The sequence below is a fragment of the Mytilus trossulus genome, chromosome 6, assembly GCF_036588685.1.
Source record: "Mytilus trossulus isolate FHL-02 chromosome 6, PNRI_Mtr1.1.1.hap1, whole genome shotgun sequence".
NCBI lineage: Eukaryota > Metazoa > Mollusca > Bivalvia > Mytilida > Mytilidae > Mytilus > Mytilus trossulus.
In genome coordinates this window covers 90,632,213-90,650,873 of record NC_086378.1, presented here as the reverse complement: position 1 = coordinate 90,650,873, position 18,661 = coordinate 90,632,213, and positions in this window count along the sequence as shown.

Sequence of the window (18,661 nt, the reverse complement as noted above, 5' to 3'; positions counted from 1 at the left end):
GTCTTCTATGTGCTCCACGAAACATCTTTCTAAATTATTAACATCTATTTTATTAGCAAGTTATTGTGAAACTGCCTATATTAGAGGTGGCGTGAATCAGATGTGGATATCAGATAATTTCAAAGATTTTTTGGAGTACATACAATCTAACTCTCTTTTATCTTGCGATAGTATTAAAACATTTGACTTTTCTACTCTTTACACAAGTATTCCACATTCCAAACAAAAAGACAATTCAACAGAGGTCTTGCTTTGTTTCATAATAAAGAATGGCCAACGTAGACACAAGTATCTTGTCTTAAGGAGGAATAAATCCAACCTTGTAAAGGATCACTATGATGCAATCAAACAAATCTCTGAAACCGATATTATCAAGATGTTTGATTTTTTAATTGACAACACATTTGTTAAGTTTGAAGGACGTGTTTTTCAACAGACTGTCGGCATTCCAATGGAAACCAATTTTGCCTCTCTTCTTGTCGACTTGTTTCTTTATCATTATGAGGCTGACTTCATACACGAACTTCTTAGGAAATGAAAGATAAGAAGTTAGCATTATCCGTTTAAAAGAACTTTACTGTCCACTATATAGACGATTCTCACTTAATACATTAACATTTGGTGACTATGTTGAACACATCTATCCAATCGAACTAGAGATATAGGATCCAACAGATACTGTTAAGTCGGCCTCATATCTTGACTTACATCTAGAAATTGACCATGAGGGTCGATTGAAAACAAAATTTTACGACAAAGAGATGATTTCAGCTTTCCAATTGTGAACAGCAACATGTGAGATAGTGGAGCAGGATCAGCGTATCCCTCCGGAGCACATGAAATCACCCTCAGGTTTTGGTGGGGTTCATGTTGCTTATTCCTTAGTTTTATATGTTGTGTCATGTAAACTATTGTTTGTTTGTCTTTTTTATTTTTAGCCATGACGTTGTCCAAGGTTTTTGTTAATTTAACTAAATTATTGTCGTATTTATAGCAGATATACAAAATGCAAATGTGAACCTATCAATTATTTCTATTAACAACTGTTTATTTATATCACTTGATTGAAAAATATTGAAATGTTTAATTATCAGTTTTTTGCAGTGTCATTTTAAAATATATGGTCCCTTAGGTCTGTTATTTTAATTTGTAAGTAATGATATAAGTATCGGTCATGAAGGTTGCTATATGTGTCCTATTTTGTCATGATTGTGGCAGAGGTGTATTTTCAAAGTCTTTAGTTTTCTATGTTGTGTTTGAATTCCTTTGTTTGTCTTATTTTCTCATTTTGCTTTGTCGTTATCAGCTTATTTTCGACTGATGAGTTCGAACTTACTTATGGTATCTTTCGTGTAACCAGCAGTGGCATTGACCCAGTGGTGTAAATAGTTATCAAAGGTACCATGCTTATAAAAGAAGACTCATAAGTGACGCTCAAATCAAAATAGTTATAAAGCCACAAAAGTAAAAAGTTGACGAGCATTGAGGACCCAAAATTCTATAAAAGGTGCCAAGTACGGTTGATGTAATATATGCATGGGATAAGAAACAGGAATTTTTTAAAATTAAAACATCCCCATTAAAACCTTTAGCTTAGTAGTACTACCTACTACATAATAGTAACAACCGAAAACATCATATGAAGTATCAAAATCTTTACATAAAAACTGTCAGAATAATAGAATAATAGAACCCATCAGGATTATCAAAATAGAAAGACATATTCCAATAATATACTGTAACCATGGTAACAAACAACCTGTTAGAAACTTTACTTCATATGTTTTATTTATAACAAATATTAAATGATAAAATGGAAAAAGGCTTCACAACACTTCCAGTGGCGGATCCAGGTTTTAGGTTATGGTGGTTCATACTTAAATTTGTTTTATGTAAATGTATCGAAATATTCTTCTGGACAATACATTTTTTGCTAATTTACCTTTTACCCAATTTAGGCTATTATAAAGAAGCAATAACATTTTGTTTTTGAATTTCCAAAATTCTTATCTAAACAAGGGATTGATTCCAAGAGGTTATAAAATTTATAAAGACAGAATAAAAATAGAAACAAAATCTGCATAGCCAATTACTTGTAAAAATTATGAATAGAAAAGTAATCTTTAAACAGGAAATCTAGAAAAATTGAGGGTATGTTCAAGGATTCCAAAAAGTAAGCAGTACCTCATAAGAAATAATGCCCATCAAAAACGATAGAATTTGTTATACTTGACTAAGATAATAATGACCAACGATGGTTTGAATCCTCGACAATCGTAAATGTTTAACATTATTCATGCTAAACATGTCAAAGTTCTACCCTTCCGGAGCACTTGAAATCGCCCCGAATTTTTGGTGGGTTAATCTTGAACTTTCTATACTTTAGAACAGAAAGTCCCTGGGTTCATGTTGCTTAGTCTTTATTTTTCTATATTGTGATTTCTGTACTATTATTTGTCGGTTTGTAGTTTTATTTCTAGCAATCACGTTGACAGTCTATTTTCAATATATGAGTTTGACTGTCCGTCTGGTATCTTTCGGGCTTCCTTTCTAGCTATGACCTAATTTTACAATCTGGTTTGTCATTTCCCATACTTAAAAAATAGTGTAAAAACTTCAAATATATTCAATAATGTGATTAAACATTCAATTTTAAAATTTCTTATGAAAACTCAATTATGCAGCCTTTATAAAACATTAAACTTGGACTTGTTTTGATACCAATACATTTGTTTAAGGTACTACAGAATGTCATCCAGTATGATTTGTGGACCCTGTAGTCGTGTCATTTGTTTAAGGTGCTACAGCATGTCATCTAGTATGATTTTTGGACCCTGTAGTTGTGTCAACAGACGTAATCCTGCACAGAAATGGTGCACCAATTGTAGAGAAGGTTTCTGTGCTGACTGCGAACAGACTCACAGGTCTATGATGGTAACTGCAGACCACACATTGATATTAACTAATGCAGTACACGACACTGAAAATGTTGCTGTCATTATGATTTGTGATATTCATGGCAAGAAATTTGATCTATACTGCAAAACACATGACTTAGCCATTTGCGTAGCATGCCTTCCGGCAAAACACAAACATTGTTCTGATGCCGTTATTTCTCTTCATGAAGCAGCAAAGTATGCAAAGACATCGTCAGCCCTGGATGATATGTATGATTCAGTCAACGTCGCTCTAGATAATATGAAATATTTTATCAACAATCGAAATGTAGCTATGCAGGATATTGAAGTACAAGAACAGAGCATCCGAAAATCAATCGGAGAAATGAGAACAAATTTAAACAAACATTTGGACGAAATTGAGAAAAGTTTATTGGATGAGCTGTCAGAACTGTACACGAGCTGTAAATCAAAGTATGGGGAAGTCCTGAAAACTTTTCATAAAACTGAGAATGAAATCAAGTTGCTACAAGAAAAAACTTTACAAATGAAACATCTTGGATCCGACGTACAGGTAAGTTTTGGAACTCGTCAGATCACCAAATTGATCAATGTTAAGATACACACCGTCAAATCTGTGGTGGGTGTAATGCAGGATAAAGATAGAAATCCACCCAAGAATCACTTCTTTGCTTGAGGGTATCGATAACTTTGGAAAAATTAAAGTTGAGGAAAAAAACTCCAGTTTACTATTCAAAGAGGCAAAAGTTGGCCAAGCTCAAATAGCTCATACACCAGCCCGTCTTTTGTTTAATAGTACAGGGATACGATTGAGAAAGAAGTTTAAAATAAAAGAGACAGAAGATGAAATGAAAATCTACGGATGTGATATTTTACCGAACAGTCATATAATATTTGCCATATACTCTGAAGACAAAGTCGTAATGGAGTACAGTGACGATGGAAGACATATTCGTGACATATTAGTCTCTGACAAGCCTTACGATTTAGCAGTTATAGACAGTAATCTAATTGCCATTTCATACGATGATTTTATGGAAATAAAGAACATAATAGACAACAACGTTCAGACAAAGGTTTCTTTTGATTCACCATGTTGGGGAATTTCATATCAAAATCGAAAAATTTATGTCAAGGTCGACGATGAAGGAATAGTGGAGCTGGATGTGTTAGGGAACATATTACGTACAATGGGAGGGAAGTTTGCTGACGCCGGCTGGATTTTTCATATAACTTCAACAAACAACAGAGTCTACTGTACAGACTTCTAGAAAGATGCAGTATACTGTTATAGTATGACAGGTGAAGATATCTGGACATTCACTGACCCATCTCTTATTAATGCCAGGGGATTATCAGCTGAAGTGGAGAGAAACTAATAGTCTGGTTATGATTAAGCATGATGAGAAAGTCAGTAAGACGTTACTTACTGATGATCTCGATGCTCCAGTTTCTTTGCACTATACCAAAGATAAAAAAAATACTGTTGATTTGTAATCAATATACAGGAAAAGTATTCCTATATAGTGTTACAAAGGAATCGTGTGTCTAAGTGAAATGGTAAAATGATCGACTTAAGATACGATCGTTTTATGCATCTCTGTCTCGGGCAATTCAAATCATATCGAAAAAGTAAAATCACAAAAATACTGAACTCAGAGGAAAATCAATTTGGAAAGTCCATAATCACATGGCAAAATCAAAAAACAAAAAACAAAACGCATCAAAAACGAATGGACAAGAACTGTCATATTCCTGACTTGGTACAGGCATTTTCAAATGTAGAAAATGGTGGATTAAACCTGGTTCTATAGCGCTAACCCTCTCACTTTAATAACAGTCTCATCAAATTCCGTTACATTTACATGATGCGTTAAATAAACAGTCACAATCAATAAAATAGTCAACATATGGGAACATCAGTCATCATCGTATAACAATTTAACAGGACACAACAACATCTACTATCTACGAACACATGGATTGATTTGAGTGTCTGACGTCAGAAAAATTATATACGTCACATAAATTTGTCGTTCAATGTGCATACAATAGTTATCCAAAGTACCTGGATTATAAACAATTTTAAATTTTACATAGGCAATGAGCGCAGACAGGGTTAAAAAATCTAAAGTATGTAAGAATAAATTACAGAAATCAAACTAGTCCAAAAGTTATACATAGAATTTATGAGAATCCAAAACTTTTAAAAGGAACAATTTAACAGGACACAAAAACCTATCCACGAACACATCGATCTACTTGAGTGTCCGACGTCAGAAAAATTATATACGTCACATAAATTTGTCGTTCAATGTGCTTCTTTTCTAATTGGTGATTTGAGAACGGTTATCGATTTTTACAATTAAAATTGACTCGAGTTATGTGTTGACAGCCTCCGAATTCTTCAATTTTTCCCTAAATGTGGTATTTTCATTTTATTTAATCAAAGCCCGCAACATCTATTTTTCCATTTCTATTCTTAACGGGGGAAACAAGGTGATAGAATGTGAACGAGAAAAAGTTTATAATTTTTTTTAGAATCAACAGCAAATTCAACAGCATACAGTTAAAATAAGCATTTAAATAAAGACAACAGTAGTATACCATTGTTCAAAACTCGTTAATCCATAGACAAAAAACAAAATCGGGGTAACAAACTAAAACTGAGGGAAATGCATTAAATATAAGAGGAGAACAACGACACAACATTAAAATATAACTCACACAGTGTTTATGCTTTAGAGGTGAAGGTATTCAATATTTCAACAATATACTTGCTGGTAACTTGGTGGTTATGATTTTTGTTTGCATTCTATGTTTCCGTAAGCTACGAGAAAATATTAAAATGCTTAAAAATCATCCAAATAAGGAAGGCTAGAATGCATATAAAAAGGTGAAGGATTCTCACCTTGAAAATTTTCCTTTCCATATTTGATGACATGGCATGTGACCTCGGTAAATCAGTCTCAGTGAAAATGTCCAGGTACAATCATGTACTTCAGAGAAGAATAGCTCGATTGTTATTTAAGAAAAAATTCCAAACTTTAAAGAAAATTCTAAACCGAAAGTACCGTATAGCGGGTTATTTTCGCGGGGTGTAAATTTTCGCTTATTTTCGCGGATAGAACAAAATCGCCAAAATAACTTCCGCCAATTTAAAAGTGTACATGCAAAGGTAATGTTAAAAATGTTGAATCCGCCAAAATAATAACCACCAAAATTTTTCGTATACCATATTCAATGAAAATCGCGAAATTTTACACCCGCGAAAATAACCCGCTATACGGTACTTTATTAAATGGAATAAAACAGAAGCTCAAAACACATCAAACGAATGGAAAAAAACTGTAATAAAAACCCACTGTTATAGTATGAATAATTCAATTTGCCTGGTATGAGTGGATACGTATATCAATGACTGGACTTAATATGCTTAATTGTTTTTCATTTGTCGTGTTGGGAAATTAGTAGCTAACCATGTTGTATGGGCTATGTTCATTGTTGACGGCCGTACGGTGACCTATAGTTGTCAATTTCTTTGTCAATGATTTGGTCTTTTCTAGAGAGTTTTATCATTAGCAAATTAAAAAGTTATTCCTGACTATGCATAGTCAGGAATATATATACCAGTTGTAATTCACTCGTGTGATGTGTTTGAACTTTTTAATATTCTCATTGATAAGGAATTGTCCGTTTTGAATTTAACTCAGAGTTTGTTTTTTTCGTGTGTTTTTTTACTTTTGATGGAAACACTGTGACGTAAAAAGTAAATAAATGACAGAATCGATATTTTAAGGGGTATTTTACTACATGTTCTTTGAATTTCCAGATTTCAATAACTTGAAATTTAAACGAACAAAATGAAGTCAGAAAAGAAACACAATTAACAACGAAATGACTAGCAAGCTTAAAACTAATTCTATTTAATATAAGGACAACAATGTTTGAAAAAAAAACCATGCATTATAGGTAACAATTTCAAAAAAGTCGAGATAGTGTTGATATATTAATCATTATAAACACAAATACATATGTAAATGATTATCAAAGGTACCAGTATTATAATTTAGTACGCCAGACGCGCGTTTCGTCTACATAAGACTCATCAGTGACGCTCATATCAAAATATTTATAAAGCAAAACAAGTACAAAGTTGAAGAGCATTGTAACAAAGAAAACAAAAAGGCATACAGACAAAGCACATCAGCAAAAATGCAAAGCAAGTATACAAATATTCACAATAGCACAATACAATAACGGGATGTAAAAGAACAGAGCCACGTCATATGTAACACAGAAACACAAAAAACATATAGACAAAGCACACTAGCAAATCATGAGAGACAAGAACACAAACATTATACCACAGAACAATATCATAATGACGGGGTGTATATAAGCACAGAGCCACGTCACATAGATATCATGTTTATTTTTATTTTGTCCAAGAACACACCCGTGATATCGCGGGTCTGAGTCTGAATATAGATATGCGTAAATAGATATAGGAAGATGTGGTGTGCGTGCCAATGAGACAACTCTCCATCCAAATAACAATTTAAAAAGTAAACCAGTAAGCCTTATTTTAATATTGGTATTGTCATCTGATAAAGTCATGCCGATTATAAGATGCACAGTTTTCTCTGCTTTTATCATCTTTCTGTTTGAACCCGTCGACCTGGAACTTATCAATTATTGGTATTATTAATTTTAATTTGGAAAACAAAAGGGCCTGGAAAGTTTTTTAATCAACACCATTGTCCTAATGAGTTAAAAATAAAGTTGAATTCTTTGATTCGCTGTTTGACTTCATTCCGGCTAACAAATTGAAAACTGTATACGCTGTACCTATATGCCTTATTCTAAGTCCAGATTTTTATTATTCGTATTGTCATCTTAAAAAGTCATACTGATTAAAATACTACAATCGGGAACAATGTGACAACGATTGAATTTAGTAGTGTCAACCCTGTGATTACGACTCGTGTATATAGCAAAATCCTAAATACAGCGTTTGGTGGTGCGCCTGTCAGATACAGAACGTCCAGATAAGGTAATAGGTAACAGGTGAATATACTATTGGTGTCGGTATCGGACTCGACTCGGAACTTCTCAATTATTGGCAATATTAATTACGTGGAAAACAAAAGGGCCTGGAGTGGTGTAATTTTTAACCAACAGCATTGTACTATATTCGTTATCTATAAAGTTGAATTCTTTGATTCATCGTTTTACGTGATGACGGCTGACAAATTGGACCTCGTCATTTTAGTATTATAGATGTTTTATCTGGTATTCTTCCTTCGTCCCTGTTAACTGTCATGGGTTGTATAGTTTAACGTGCTGCATTTACTTTATATCAAGTAAAAATATTCAGAAGTATTACTTTACAATTTAAAAACTCATTTTACATAGATAATATGATAGCAAAATAAATGCACAACTAAGATTAACAAATGTGATAACTATTTTAAACAAATAATTTTATATTGAATTGGATGTTTATGCTTTCTATTAATTGCATAATCAGTATAATACATGTTTTTATTATGTAATCGAATGATATATTCTTATGTTTAAACTCACATCTGGTGCAAGAAAATTGGTACCGTTAATTTCATTACTACCACTGGGTCGATGCCTCTGCTGGTGGACTATAAGTCCCCGATGGTATCACCAGCCCAGTAGCCAGTTCTTCGGTACTGGCATGAAAATACGGATTTTTTGTGTTATTCAAATTTACTGTTTAAAAATATTAGAAAATTAATATAAATTAAGGAATGTATCTCCCTCATGCAAAGCTCTGATTCCTTTCACGGATTTGGCTATACTTTTTGGACCTTTTGAATTATAGCTCTTCATCTTTTATATAAGCTTTGGATTTCAAATATTTTGGCCACGAGCATCACTGAAGAGACATGTATTGTCGAAATGCGCATCTGGTGCAAGAAAATTGGTACTTTTAATTTTATCATGACAATGCTTCGTATTAAAGATGACTTGCATAAACAGTAGAACATATTTCATATTTCATAATCGTTTGTTTTAGTTCTGATTGAGATTGTGACACGGTGATGACTGAGGTACCCCTATTTTGAAAATTGTAACAATTGTATCGGTTTTGTTCACGCATCGATGTACATATAATAGAATTTGATGGGACGATCTTATAAGTGAGAGGTCTAGCGCTATTAACCCAGGTCAATCCAACATTTTCTAGTTTTAAAAATGTATGTACGAATCAAAAATATGACAGTTGTTATCCATTCGTTTGCTGTTTTTTATCATTTGATTTTGCCATTTGGTTAGGGACTTTCCGTTTTGAATTTTCCTTGGAATTCATAAATTTTGTGATTTTACCTTTTTTTTATAGACAAGGAAAATAAATTAAGCAAGGAACAGTTCTCACAAACTCAGAATATATTTCACCAGATTAATATAGGAACACATTTTTCAAAAAGTAATATCACAAAAATACTGAACTAAGTGGAAAATCAATCCTGAAAGACCATAATCACATGGCAAAATCAAATAACAATACGCATTAAAAACAAATGGACAAGAACTGTCATATTCCTGACTTGGTACAGGCATTTTAAATGTAGAAAATGGTGGATTAAACCTGTTTCTATAGCGCTAACCCTCTCATTTTAATGACAGCCTCATCAAATTCCGTTATATTTATATTGATGCGTTAAATAAACAGACATATTAAATAAAATATTCAAAATATGGGTACATCAGTCATTATCGTATGATATTTTTGAAAGGGACAATTTGATAGAACAAAAACATCTTCTATATACGAAACCCTTCATCAAGTAATTTGTGGAACTTATTTCAATGTGATTGAAAAAAAATATATAAAAAATAGATGAGAAAAGAGTTCTACTAGAAATAATTTCCTGTGATATTTATTCCACTGAAACATCCTACATAGAAATAAATTTTGGCTCACAATGGCTTTGGCTATACCTCATTCTGTCACCAACAGCACGACACAAATACTAAGCGCCATGTAGAAGACATATGTTTTTAATCTATGTATGACCATTATAATACTGTGGCTTTTATGAAGCACTAAATAAAAAATCTATAAAATAGAAATATCTGAAGGCAATCGAGATTTGGTATTCATCAAATTTTCTTTGGCAAATCTCAATTTTGGTTAAAGTGTAAACAATACACTGAATTTACATATCGATCGAAAAAAACAATTGTTAGGTCGTCACTAAAAAAAAGTGTGAAAAAATGTTCACAAAGGCAATCTTATTATGTTTTGAGCGAGCAGTATTTCTTTAATTATTTTAGAAACGGGAATTTGAAAGGAATGCATCTATATTTATAAGTTTTAAAATGTAATATATATGTAGTAACGATTGGTATCAGTTAAAGTCATTATTTGCGTCGTATATGTGTCATATAGTAATAAGTATATATTTACATGATCATGAATAATTCTAATTGTCGTTATTCATTACGAAGTCTTTTAATTTGGAATACTACATAGAACTGACTGGCACATACCCAGTAATATTCCAACTATACTTATATATAAAAGGCTGTATTTACCAGGTAGGATGGGAATGTTTTTTAGTTCTTAATGATTAACTTCAATATAAAAATGTGTGTGTATATTGTATTTATCTATATTTATTTTATTATGAATTTTTTGTGTTGGGAGGAGGGGGGAGGTTAAGGGGTCTGTACCTTATTTATCTATATTCAAAAAGACTCTTGCCATTTCTTTTAATATCAATACACGGAACATATTTTAACTTTAGTTAGCAGGTCATTATTCGAGGAGAAATGTCGAAATACATTTTATGCACCGCTACGACATGAAAAACAATTGTTTATCTTAACAAATAAAATCAAAATAACAATTAGGTTTGCAGTTTCATAATCTGATATTTTAATTACAATACGTCCCGGTAAATGTAGTAAATGAAGTCAAAATATGTCCGATCTGTCTCTTTTAGACATCAAAATTCAACTCGACAGCTCTCGTGCCACTTTTATCTACCTCACACAAATTCGTAGGCACTTTACATGCAGACAGTCGGTTGTTATAATGTAGGACGTTTACACTAGTCAATTTGAAGGACCTTTATAGCTTGGTGTTCGGTGTGAGCCAAGGCTCCGTGTTGAAGACTTTAATTTGACCTAAAAAGGTTTACTTTAACAAATTTTTGCTTGAATTGAGAGTTTTTTCATTGGCACTCATATCACATCTTCTTGTGGTAAGGGTTAGTGTTAGGGTAAGGGTAAGAGTAAGGTTTAGGTTAAGGGTTAGGTTATAGTCTACGATTTTTGCTGTCGTATATTGGTATCGCGTCAGCGAAGACATATGATTTTCGGATAACAACTTTAGTATAAGTAAATTGAAATTGATGAAATTTATATACAAGGTGTTAAATCACAAAATGAAAGTTGTTTCTTTATTATAATGAGGCTGACTTCATGCAGGAACTTCTTAGGAAGAAAGATCAGAAGTTAGCAATATCCTTTAACTCTACTTTCCGCTATATAGATGATGTTCTTTCAATAAACAATTCAAAATTTGGTGGCTATGTGGAACGCATCTATTCAATCGAATTAGAGATAAAGGATACTACAGATACAGTTAAGTCGGCTTCATATCTTGACTTACATCTAGAAATTGACAATGAGGGTCGGTTAAAAACAAAACTTTACGACAAAAGAGATGATTTCAGCTTTCCAGTTGTGAACTTTCCATTTCTAAGTAGCAACATTCCAGCAGCACCTGCATACGGGGTATATATCTCCCAATTGATACGATATTCCCGTGCTTGCATAATAGAGGGTTGCTGCTCACAAGGAAGCTATTAAACCGAGAGTTCCAAATGGTGAAGTTGAAATCATCCCTTCGTAAATTTTACGGACGCCATCACGAGTTGGTTGACCGTTATAGAATAACCGTTTCACAAATGATATCGGATATGTTCCTTACGTCGGAACTACAATCCTTTCCCTTCCATGAATGTGACCTACCGAATTAGACTATTTACCGGATTTGTAATCACATAAGCAACACAACGGGTGCCACGTGTGGAGCAGGATCTGCTTACCCTTCCGGAGCATCTGAAATCACCCCTAGTTTTTGGTGGGGTTCGTGTTGTTTATTCTTTAGTTGTCTATGTTGTGTCATGTGTACTATTGTGTTTCTGTTTGTCTTTTTCATTTTTAGCCATGGCGTTGTCAGTTTGTTTTAGATTTATGAGTTTGACTGTCCCTTTGGTATCTTTCGTCCCTCTTGGAAATGATTTTTGGGGTTATTATCTGAACAGTTTAGGTATGAGGGTCCAAAAAAGGGATCTTTCTGCAATTAAACTAAAAGGTTGTTAATCGAAAGGGAAGGCAGGGATAGAGTTTGGGGTTAATTGCCTTAAACGTTCAGGAATTAAATAATTAGTGTTTAAGTGTATGGACCTCTCTGAAATTGTACTGCTAGGTACCATATCATAAGGAAAGCTGGGATTGAGTTTGGTGGTAATTACAAAAAAGAGTGGTTAAAAAAACTGTGGTGGGGAGGGTTTTTTTTCATATGATTTAATTTTTTTTCTTCAAATTTTCCTTTTTCACATTTATTATTTTTGATTAATATATAAAATCAAAACAATACTCAGTCTAATATGGCAGGAGATACATATATCAAACATGGTGTGTAAATTATTGAATGAAGTATTGTGCAATAGCAAGAAATCTTCAATTGCATAGTATTGTTCTATATAACAGTAATGCGCAAAAGCAAGAAATCTTCATCTGCACAGTATTGCACAATAGAAAGAAATCTTCAATTGCACAGTATTTCGAAATAACTAAAAATATCCAATTGCACACTATTGCTATATGACACAATACTGCCCAATATCCAGAAATCTTCAATAGCATAGTATAGCTCAATAGCAAGATATATCAAATTGCACAGTATTAGTAAATAGAAATGAAATATATAATTAGCACATCAATGTGCAATAGCACAGTTTTGCACCATATTACAGTATTGCGCAATAACAAGAACTGTTCAATTTAGAATTGATACAAATGTATAAACCCATCTAAAAAAATTTAGATCTTATACCAATTTATTTTCTGTCAGAAACCTATATTATGTCCAAAGTTTTATCACAATCCAAATTCAGACAGTATCATTCTTATGTCTAAACTTGAACACACTGTTTAAGGTTCGACCTCTGCGGTCGTATAACTTTCCACTCGCCGAAGCATTCAATAACCATTATTATTTCTAAAATATTAAAGAGGCCAAACATTGTATAACCTTTGCCTAAGCCATGAATCGTAAACAATTCAATATATTTACTATGCATAGATATTTATCTATTAGTAAATGCCATTTAAATGAACATATTTCAACAAATATATAACAATATTATGAATCTATAGATCGTCGATTAAAACATTTACAAAACTGCTTATGAATAACGGGACATAAAAAGATATAGGGTATTCGCTATATTAAAATGCAATCCAATAAATTTAAGCCCAAGTACAAATTAACAAAAGAAAATAATAAGAAAGAAACAAGATTTAAAGTCAATGTATTTCAAAGGTTTAAACAACTCATCAAAGAAGGATGACGTTGATCCATTATTTTGTTAACCCATCAGACACATTAATAGTTATCCCACAAGGACGCGGTGTGTCAGTGTAAGATCACCCCGATGGCCAGAGGCCAGAGGGTGATCTAACACTGACACATCAAGTCCGAGTTTACATCCCAGCTGTTTTAGATAAGACTAGAAAACATTTACAATTCTAAAATCTAGTTTAGAACGCCACACAACCATTATAATATACTTAATATATTACTATATTATCTATATTCTTTAAGACCCCCGAACACGATGAGTAGATATCAAACGATGTCAACTTGCCCCACTTGCCACTTTATAAAAAAATTCGCTCCACTCTTGTTTACCGACCCGACAAACTTTTGATAAAGTGAACAATCAAATTGAACAATCATTCTGACAACTCACTAATTAACGAAAAAGGTTTAAACCCCGCTGAATAAAGGTCAGCCAACTTGCCCCACTTATAGAAAAGATCTTGCTTCCTTTAACTATGTTAAATTACTGTTAGTTCGAATCCAGTCGTCATGTTTTAGTGGTATGTTTTGTGGCTCGATATGCTAAAGGTCTTGAGTTCGAATCCCAGCATATACGCTGAATTTTTCTACGTGAATTTTGATTGATAGTCTTTTCTGTATTAGAAATTATAAGTTTTACAGTGGATTTGATATTCGCGCCAAAATGTTACAGAACAAAGGAAAATATGCATAAGAAAGAAACTCAAACTAGGGTGATCTGGTAGGTCGACTCATATCACCTCTGTTAGAACAAAGGAGCTGGGATATAATGGTTAAAAGGTGAGAGCGCCATTTTGAAAGTCGTGCGAATCCAGTTTGAATATTTTGCACGAACTAAAATTCTTTCACACGATTATTTCAAACGGTTGCAATGTATATGAAATCTACGACATTTCTTAAGGGGCTTCGTTATTTAATAGTTATCCCACAAGGACGCGGGGTGTCAGTGTAAGATCACCCCTATGGCCGGAGGCTAAAGGGTGATCTTACACTGACACACCAAGTCCGAGTGGGATAACTTTTTTACATCCCAGCTGATTTAAATTAGACGAAAAACCATTTACAAGTAATAAAATCTAGTTTAGAACGCCACACAATCATTATAATATACTTTATATATTTATCACTGAACTAGTATATATTTGTTTAGGGGCCAGCTGAAGGACGCCTCCGGATGCGGGAATTTCACGCTACATTGAAGACCTGTTGGTGACCTTCTGCTGTTGTTTTTTTATTTGGTCGGGTTGTTGTCTCTTTGACACATTCCCCATTTCCATTCTCAATTTTATTGATATATAACTATATAATGTTTATCCTTTATGACCCGAACACGATGAGTAGATCTCAAACAATGTCAGCTCGCCCCACTTGCCAATCGGCCCACACTTTATCGCCACTTTATAAATAAATCGCCCCACTCTTGATTACCGACTCCAGATCACCCCTGTTAGAACATAGGAGCTAGGATGTAATGTTATTTATTATACATACTCAGTGTGTATCATTGCCATCGGAAATTGGTAACGAACGGAGCGGAGAAAAATGAAAAAAGAAAACAAGGAAAGATTTCATTCAATTTAAATCATTTCTACTGGTGTGACGAGGGTAGCGCTTACAAAACGATTGTTTTTAATATATAGTTCTTTAAATTATTTGGCCGATAAGTACAAAATTATGACAATATTTTGTGTTATACCCAAAACTTGCCCTTAGTACCGGAAAATTTCGAGGTCGATCGTCGTCTGTCACCTTATTGGCAAGATATTCCTCTGTTTTTCATTATTTTCAAGACACACTTTTTGATTATTATAGTTGGGCATCATATTTACTGCTATTTGTTGTTAAAAAGATTTTTTTTAAAGAACATAGACCATACATGAAAGTCTAGGGTATGACAACTTGCTAATTTTAAAATATTTATTTGCCGTACTTTTAAAGAAAATAAAGTATTTTTTAAAAGTTCAAATATCTGATTATGCATTTGATAAAAATACGATTTGCTGACAGCATTTAAGATGTATACAGAATATAAGGCTAGAACACAGTCCTATTACATCTTTTATGTATACAATAAGAATACGGCATTTACAAAAGCTGGCAATTGTGAATCAAATGTTTCAAAATACGAAAGGCATGTCACTGTTTTACTGACGTTATATTGTCTCTCATTGATCAACATTTAAATTAGCGGCAGTCGAAGGTTGCTGTATGACATTTGTTCATGTATTGTGACAGATATTTGACATACATTTTTGACATAGCTGACGTTACAATTATTATTAGCAGAATTTCTACTTATATAGCAATTATTTAATTGATGTTATGCCAACGTGGCTTTCTTTGTCACTATTTAATTATAAATTACCTACTATGGTTACTTTCCGAAATAAGGTCAAAATGTTGTATTAGTTAATGTCCCATATATAATAGAGAGATCACTTTGACATTGGTGATAATAAACAATCTTTAAATGACCGGAGAACTGTTTCAATTATCCAACGGTATACATAGTGATTAAAAAAATCATTATCTTTCTTATCTAAATAAAATTTAAATAATAATTGTAACGTCAGCTATGTCAAAAATGTATGTCCAATATCTGTCACAATACATGACTTTGTCATAAATCAGACAACTTTGATACGGTATATGGGTTTTGATCATTGTGAAGTGTGTATTGACCAATAGTTGGTCAAATCCATTTCATTTGGACTTTGTTGGATAGTCCTGTCATTGAAAATCATTCAACATCTCCTCATTCAATTAATGTTATTAGTCTTATTTGTAAGAGCGTTTATGTTGTCATTTCAATGTTATATTTAACTTTGCCATTAAAGTGCGAGGTTTGGCATGCCACAAAACCAGGTTCAACCCACCATTTTTATTTCCCTTTAAAAATGTCCTGTACCAAGTCAGAAAGATGGCCATTTTTATATTATTGTTCGTTTCTGTGTGTGTTGCATTTTAATGTTGTGTCGTTTGTTTTCTCTTATTTTTGAGGTATTAAGATAAGACGTGGCACGGTACTTGTTTATCCCAAATTCATGTACTTGGTTTAGATGTTATATTTGTTATTCTCGTGGGATTTTGTCTGATGCTTGGTCCGTTTCTGTGTGTGTTGCGTTTCGGTGTTGTGTCGTTGTTCTCCTCTTATATCTAATGCGTTTCCCTCGGTTTTAGTTTGTTACCCCGATTTAGTTTTTTGTCCATGGATTTATGAGTTTTGAACAGCGGTATACTACTGTTGCCTTTATTTACATCCAATTTATGAACAAAGTCGAATAGAGGTATACGCAACGACGACACCTGAACGAAATTAACGGCATATAAAGATTTTGTATACTTGGAAGCCGGTAAGGCTTTAATATGGACAAATTATCGTTACTGAAGACTTTCTAAACAGTGAATACTCTTTATATTAAAATATATTGTTTTGCAATTCGCCGTACAATAAACAAACACTATTTTGGTCCATATACTTTAAAAAAACATCTTTTTGACAACAAATTTCAGTAAATATGTTGTCACATCATCTAAATCTAAAAACGTGTCTGGAAAAACAATGAAAAACTGTTTAATATCTTGACAATCGGGTGAGAGACGACGATCGAACTCGAAATTATCCGGTACTAAGTGGCAAGTTGTGGAGTATAACACAAAATCTTGTCATTATGTTTTACTTATCGGCCAAATAATTCAAATAAGCTGTACCCTTGTCCCACCAGTATAAATGCTTTAATCTAAATGAATTCTGACCTTGTTTGCTTTTTCCCACTTTTCTCTGCTTCGTAAGTACCCAATTTCCGGAGTCGATGATACACAGTGATACTGTAATAAACTTTTGTTGGCGTGTTTGTTTGTTTTAATTGTAATTGTGTGTTGAACGATGAATTCTGTGTTGTATATATAAAAAAGAAGATGTGGTTTGATTGCAAATGAGACAACTTCCCACAAGAGACCAAAATGAAACAGACATAAACAACTATAGGTCACCGTACGGCCTTCAACAACGAGCAAAGCTTATCCCGAAAAGTCAGGTATAAAAGGCCCTTATATGACAATGTAAAACAATACAAACGAGAACACTACCGCCTTATTGGATAAAAAAATAAACGAAAAACAAATATGTCACACATAAACAAACGACAACCACTGAATTACAGGCTCCTGACTTGGGACAGGCACATACATAAATAAAGTGGCGTGGTTAAACATGTTACCGGGATGTCAACCCTCCCTCTAAACTGGGACAGTGGTATAACAGTACAACTTAGGAACGAACTATATAAATCAGTCGAAAAAGGCTTGACTCGTCGGATGGACAAATACACAAGTGGACGTGGCAGGGTACTTGTACATCACGACAACAAAAAGAAGCTAGGAACAGATCTGAAAGAACTCGCAGTTATCTGAAAGCTAGTTCAAAGCCACTAACAACTTATACAAACAATCATGTATCTATTAATAAATACTAGACTGTGTGTGTTTATACAGTATTTGGCTGCTTAAGCTAAGATATATAAGTACGTTAAAAGAGGGATGAAAGATACCAAAGGGACAGTCAAACTCATAAATCTTAAACAAACTGACAACGGCATGGTTAAATATGAAAAAGACAAACAGAAAAACAATAGTACACATGACACAACATAGAAAACTGAAGAATAAACAACATGAACCCCACCAAAAACTAGGGTGATCTCAGGTGCTCCGGAAGTGAGTTGTTGACCGATTATGTTTTATTTTTCCAATATTTGTTGTTATAGTTCAATGATTTAATATTGGATGTAACGCGTCTGCTGATTGGCTGGTGTCGTTTTGTTTATCATATCATTGACACAATTGTGTCATGTTACCATGACGTGTTCATGGTTTTCGCCAGTTTAAAATGTAATTTTCAATTAAATTATATTAAAATATTTTGTCAGTCTATTCAAAATAACCTACAAATGTGGTGCGAACTGTTAATTATATTAACGGTACCAATTTTCTTGCACAAGATGCTCGTTTCGACAATACATGTCTATTCAGTGATGCTCGCCGCCAAAATTTTGAAATCTAAAGCTTATATAAAAGATGAAGAACTATAATCCAAAAGGTCCAAAAA